Here is a 6,188-nt window from a genome sequence, read left to right on the forward strand (position 1 = left end):
GATAATGTTGATGGTTGCACACACTGTGGATGCATTAGACGCCACTGGACTGTACCCTTGAAAATGATTAAAACAGTAAATTTTATATTATGTGAATTTCTCCATGATTTTTTCAAAGTATGTCTTAGATTTGATCAAAACTGTTTCAAGCCCTGTTCTAAGTACGTGACGTCCCGAATCCAGTGTGGTCCCAACAACAGCCCTCTCCTATAGCTAAGAACGATCGCTACCATCTGTTGACCATGGACCCGTCAATGACTCAGTAAGGGCTTTACGGGCCCCAATCCACTCACCCGTCATAACAGCCCCATCATTCGGTCTCTTCTGCCTTAACACTCGTTCTGGAAATACAAATGTGTCCCCATATGACTGTAGTGCAAGTTTCACTTTTGCTCACGTGTGATTTCGTCCATGAGAAACAGCAGGTCTGGGGCCGGCAAACCACAGCCCTCCGGCCAGCGGCCTGTTTCTGTACATGAAGTGTCACTGGACACGAGGACACCTGTTCATTTATGTCTGGCCTGTGGCTGCTTTCACACGACGACAGCAGAGTCGGATTGTTGTTACACAGACTGCACTGCTCTGCAAAGCTGAAAGCATTATAACTTTTTAAGAAAAAGTTTGCTGGGCACCTGGGTGGCTCAGTGATTGAGCGTCTGCCTTCAGCTCAAGTCGTGATCCTGGGGTCCTGGGACCAGGTCTTGCATCGGGATCCCCGCAGGAAGCCTGCTTCTCCCTCTGCCTGTGTCTCTCTGCCTTTCTCTCTGTGTTAAAAGAAAAAAAAAAGAAAAAATTTGCTGAGCCCTGTGTTATGTGAACCCAGAAAACTGCACCCCGCTGAACCGAGCTGTGCAGACAAAACACGCCCACTGTCCTGGAAGAGAGACGGTCAGCGACTAGTTATGATGCAGCACGAGAGAAGAGATTGCTGTGCACAGAGTCAGCGGGAGGGCTCATAGGGTCGAGAAGGCCTTGCCCAGCGAGCGTGCAGAACCACCCCGAATGCTGGGGGGTCTACAGCTAGGCGAGGGGACAGAGGCCCAGAGGCAGGGTGAGCCCCCATTTCTTTCTCCTTAGGCCCACCTGGGGCTGCATTTCCCTGTGGCTCTTTCCCTGATTCAGGGACATCAGCCGTCACTCCTGGGTCCTGGGACACAATTCAACCCACAAGAGACCCTCTCTGGTTCTGTTCTGTGGGATATATCCATGCATCCCTTCTCCCAGAAGACTCGGGAACTTCAGGCTGATCTCAGCACAGCAGCCTGTCCTTTGGTTCGTCCTCTGAGCAGCTGGCCAACCATCTCTAGCTCTCTGGGTCTCTCAAGTGAGAGTCAAGCTCCAGCCCACCTCCCCATAGTGTAGGGATCCCATACTCCTTTCCCTGAAAAGCTCTGACGAACCCCCTCTCAGGCCTGATGCAAGAGGCAGGCACCTCCACTCCTCCTCCTCACAGAGGACAAACCTGGCACTCAATAGCAAGACCCTTTCCCCAGGGCTGTAAGATTTGTAAAACAAGTTTTAAAATGTTTCCTTATAAAATGTGCCCTTTGCTTCCAGTGACCCTGGGAACCCATACCTATCATCTTAAGATCTCAGTGGAAACTTCCACCCTGTTACATTGCCTCCTCAGGCCTGAGGAACTGGAGACCAAACAGCCCTTCACAGATGGCCTCCCTGACTGCCCAGTCGGAGAGAGGTCTCCAGAACAATCAGGCCTCCCCGGGCTTGGCCCCAAACAAAATCCTGCCTGCTCTGAGGACGTGTTTACTGTTAGTAGTGGGGAAGGAAGCCCGATGGGCCTGGTGTATTGCCACTTCCTTGATCTGTGTGACCTTACACAAGCGTTTGAGTTAAGCTGCATTTCCATCATAAAGTGGAGATAAAAAGTAATAATAGCACAGTCCCAATTTCCCAGAGTCATTGTCAGAATTAAATGTGCTGAATATAATCCATGTGGATCCAGTGACTTCGTTCAGCTCCTGGACAACAAGTCTTAAACTGAAGGCTCCTGGACAACCCAGGGCTTCTGGGAAGGGAATGTATGGGGGTCTTGTCCTCAGAGGGTTGACCATCTCCTTGGGCAGAGAATATGCACATAGCTGAAAACAGAAATAACAAGCCATGTCAGGTGAAGCCACAGGGAAGATTCGCGTGTTGGCCATGAGCCCAAATCAGAGGCACAGTATGACTCAGTAGAAGAAAAATCATCCTGATTTGGGACCACCTCTAAGAGGAGGAGGGCTCGGGGCAAGGCCCCAACCGTAAGATTGGACTGGGGATGGGTGGTAGGAGGGGGAAGACGAGTGAAATTTCTCCCGGTGGTCTTCCTGAGAAGGAGCCTGGACAAGTGTGCAGGGTGAACAGAATTACACCTTTGCCCCATGTGTTTATGTATTTAGATTCACAAACCAGAAGGCAAAGTGATGCAGGGGCTGATGGTCGTCTGAGCAACCTTGGCGGCTCATTCAAATCACCTGAGCAGCTTTAAGAACTACTGAGGCCCTGGTCCTCCCCTGAGAGACCCCCATATGCTTGCTTTGGGGTTTGATCTGGGCATTGGGATCTTGAAAGCACCCAGGGGATTCCAATGTGTATCAGGGTTTCAGGACCACTGCTAGCCTCTCAAACTTCAACGGGAGCAGTCTGGCTTCTGTTTAAAAAACAAAAAACAAAACAAAACAAAACAAAAATAGTGCTAAAAGAGAAAGCAACTTTATTTTTAAATGCCAAAATGCCAGGGTGGGGTGGTGGTGTCACATTTCCACACTACCTTTGCCTGCCTCCAGCCACTGCCCCCACATTCTTCCAGCTGTTTCAATAAATTCAAACTTCTGCTCAAAACGCTTCTTTCCCTTTCTGGAAAATTCTATTCCCAGGAAACTCCCTCCCAACTGTGGAGGCATCTTGTTCTTAGTGCTTTGCTATGCTTGTCAAAGCGCTCTGATCCTCCAACATCGTGCAGTTATGCTCAAATGTCATCGAATTGCAAAGAATTTTCCAGAAGGGCCAGAGGAGCCCTTCTGAAGGAAGCCACTGCAGCAGTGGAGGCCAAGTGGAAAGTGTGGGAGCCAGGATCCCCCAGCCCAAGTTCTGACATCACCACTAACCGGCTGCCCATCTGAGCCTGAGCTTCCACATCTGTGAAATGGGGGAGGCCTGCGTGACCCCAGGTTCCTCCTCACCCTGGCTCTCCGAGACTTCAGAAGCAGCTCCAGGCTGAACACAGCGGGGTCTGAGTGCGGCTCACCTCCAGGCTCTGCTTCCTGGGGCCTCCGCCAAGCCCTGGGCCTCTTGCCCAGCGAGCAGCGGGCACAAGGGGCCTTCACAGAGTCTCTGCGTGGTTCTCCTGGGGAGCAGGGGCGGGGAGGCAGGGAGCCTTGCAGACCTAACACAAGGCCTCGTCTGTGTCCAGGCTGAGGGAGGAGTGGACTGAGCCGCCCATGGGGACGCTACCTTGCCTCTGGATTTTTCCGTGGCCTTTTTCAGAGCCTTTCATTTGATCATCAAATAACCCCTCAGCAGTGAAAACCAATGAGGACAATTAGCTCCATTTCACATTGAGGGTGCTGAGGGTGCTGAGGGTGCTGAGGAGCTGAGGTGCGGCGAGGCCAAGAAGAGCGGAGGATGCAGTGTGTCAGAGCAGGCAAGGGCGTCGGCTGCTCTGACATTTACATGGTCTTCTTAAAAATAAAAAAAAAAAGGAATGCTTCATGAATTTTCGTGTCATCCTTGCACAGGGGCCATCCTAACTCTGCATCTTTCCAATTTTAGTTTGTGTGTGGCCGAAGCAAGCGCACCATTTAGACTTTCTAACCCTCAATTTTCTCACCTAAAAAAGTAAATACTCTTAACTGCTCTGGTAGGTCTGCCTACGCTTTGTGGTGAGGGAGGCTCAGGGACACCTTTGGTCATGGGGTGGGACCCAGCAGTCAAGTCAGTGCAAAGGCAGGGCCCTGAGAGATCCATGAGAGGCCAAGTGGTGTTCTAGAACTTTCCATATTTTGTCTCCTACCATCTTCACAACAGCCCTGTCAAGTGCTCTTGGCCCCATTTTGCAGAGGGAGAATGGGAGGCTAAGAGTCCACACACAGGGGCCAGATCCAGTTCTGGGTCCTGTTCTTCCATGACCCTGTGCTGCCTGTTGGATGGGGGTGTAGCTCAAGAGGCAAGTTCCGATTCTGTTATCCCTTCCGTCCAGACAGATAGACAGACAGACGGCCTGCAGGACGTGGTCAGGCTCAGCCCCAAGTGCCAACACAGGCAAAGAAAGCAGGAAAGGAAACTGCTAAATTTGAGAAACTTATTCTTTGAAATTATCCCCTGCCTCGGACCAGAGGGAGTCTTTAAAGAAAAATTTTATAGGGATTAAAGAGTTCCATATTTTTTAATAACCTAGGAAAACTAGAAGAGAGACTTAAACATTCATCAAATCTCCAGAGGGAGAATGTCTTTTATTAAACTTGGAAATCACTGATAAAAATCACAGAGGAGAGATTAGCCGGTTTGACTACAGAAAAATGTAAATGTTCTGCATTTTAAAAAAAAATGACTGAAAAGGGACAAGTGGAGAGAAATATCAGCAGCAAACAGTGAAGATAAAAGGTTACTATCTGTTTTTATGTATTTGTACTCTGGCTCCTTCCTAAACAGTTATGAGGAGGACGTATTACATAAAGGGCTCATATAAACTGAAAGTTTAAAACCAAAGAGCCTTATAGATAACAAGGCAGGGGGTACGAAGAAACCATTTACAGAAAGCAAATTGTGACCAGTAAACCAATGTACAGAAAAACGTCCAACCTAACTAACTAACTAACTAACTAACCACCAAAGGAACGCAAATGTCAAATACACCGGTTGGCACCCAGTGTGCGTATGAGTGTGATCACAATTACACCCCACCATTCTGGAGGAAAATCATAAATATCATAGGGACCGGAGAACTACAAAAATAGTTGTCCTCTTCGACAGAGTAATCTTACCCCTGGGGATTTTTGCCAAAGATTCTGAAATGGGGAAAGTGTGAGGTGGGCAAAGACGCTCACTGAAACATTAAGAAACAAACTAAAGGGGCACCTGGTGGCTCAGTGGTTGAGCGTCTTCCTTTGGCTCAGGGTGTGATCCCAGGGTCCTGGGATCTAGTCTTGCATTGGGCTCCCCATGGAGAGCCTGCTTCTCCCTCTGCCTGTGTCTCTGCCTCTCTGTGTGTCTCTCATGAATAAATAAATAAAATCTTAAAAAAAAAGAAAAGAAAGAAGCTAAAAACTGAAAATGGCCTAAATGTCCTAAAGCAGAGAAATGGTTAACTGAAGTTTGCCCCACCCATTCAATGAAATCCAACTGCAGCTTTTATAAAAGAAGTTCACCGAGACTTATGGTGAATAAAAATGCCTACAACAAAATGTTAAGTTTAAAAAGCTGGTAAAATATCTTAGACAGCAACATATGGCTGTAGTGATAGCTTATTCTAAGCTTTATATGAATAGCAGGGAAATTGAAATTTATCTGAAACTTTGTTAAAATTTTTTATCTGTCAAAAACTACTTCCTCGCTTTATCGTTCTTAATATTAAACTGTTCTAAAAAAATATATTAAACTGTTCTCATTTTTAACTAAAAATAAATAAGTAAATAAATAAATAGCTGGTAAAAATAAATAAGATAAAAAGCAGGCTAAATATTTGGAGTATTCATAATATATAATTCATATTCTGAATATAGCTATGTGAAAAAAATACACCCATGCCAATATGAGAAAGGCACATCTGTCCCCAACATGTGGAGACCCCAGGGCAGGGGTACAGACAGAGATCACATACCAAATGCCTAAGTACTAAAGAAATAATTACTTATGAAATGGTTATGAAGTTAATTTAATAACTACTAATTTGCAGTAATATAAATTGAATGGAATTGTGAAATATTTAAATTACTTATTTATTAAATACCAAATTTCTGACTAATTTTAGCTAACAAATTGTCACCTAAAATGTCAAATATCCTCTTACTTTGTGATAAGCTAAGATGCATATATCATCCCTAGAAGAACCACTAAGAAAATAACACAGTTTAAAACCAACAAAGAAATTAACGTGGTAGCTATTTAACACAAAAGAAGCCAATAAAGGAAAAACAGGAACAAAACAGACATGAGACGTATCAAAAAGACAGATGTAAATCCAATCATAT

General features: G+C 46.1%; 1 non-coding gene across 1 annotated transcript; it reads right to left on the bottom strand.

The window, feature by feature from the left end:
- Positions 1 to 3,692: 3,692 nt before the first annotated feature.
- On the bottom strand, positions 3,693 to 3,797 carry LOC121492247. The gene has a single exon (XR_005988157.1). It is a non-coding gene; the product is annotated as a U6 spliceosomal RNA (small nuclear RNA).
- Between the last annotated feature and the right edge of the window lie 2,391 nt (positions 3,798 to 6,188).

Source organism: Vulpes lagopus, chromosome 5 (genome assembly GCF_018345385.1).
Source record: "Vulpes lagopus strain Blue_001 chromosome 5, ASM1834538v1, whole genome shotgun sequence".
Classification (NCBI taxonomy): domain Eukaryota; kingdom Metazoa; phylum Chordata; class Mammalia; order Carnivora; family Canidae; genus Vulpes; species Vulpes lagopus.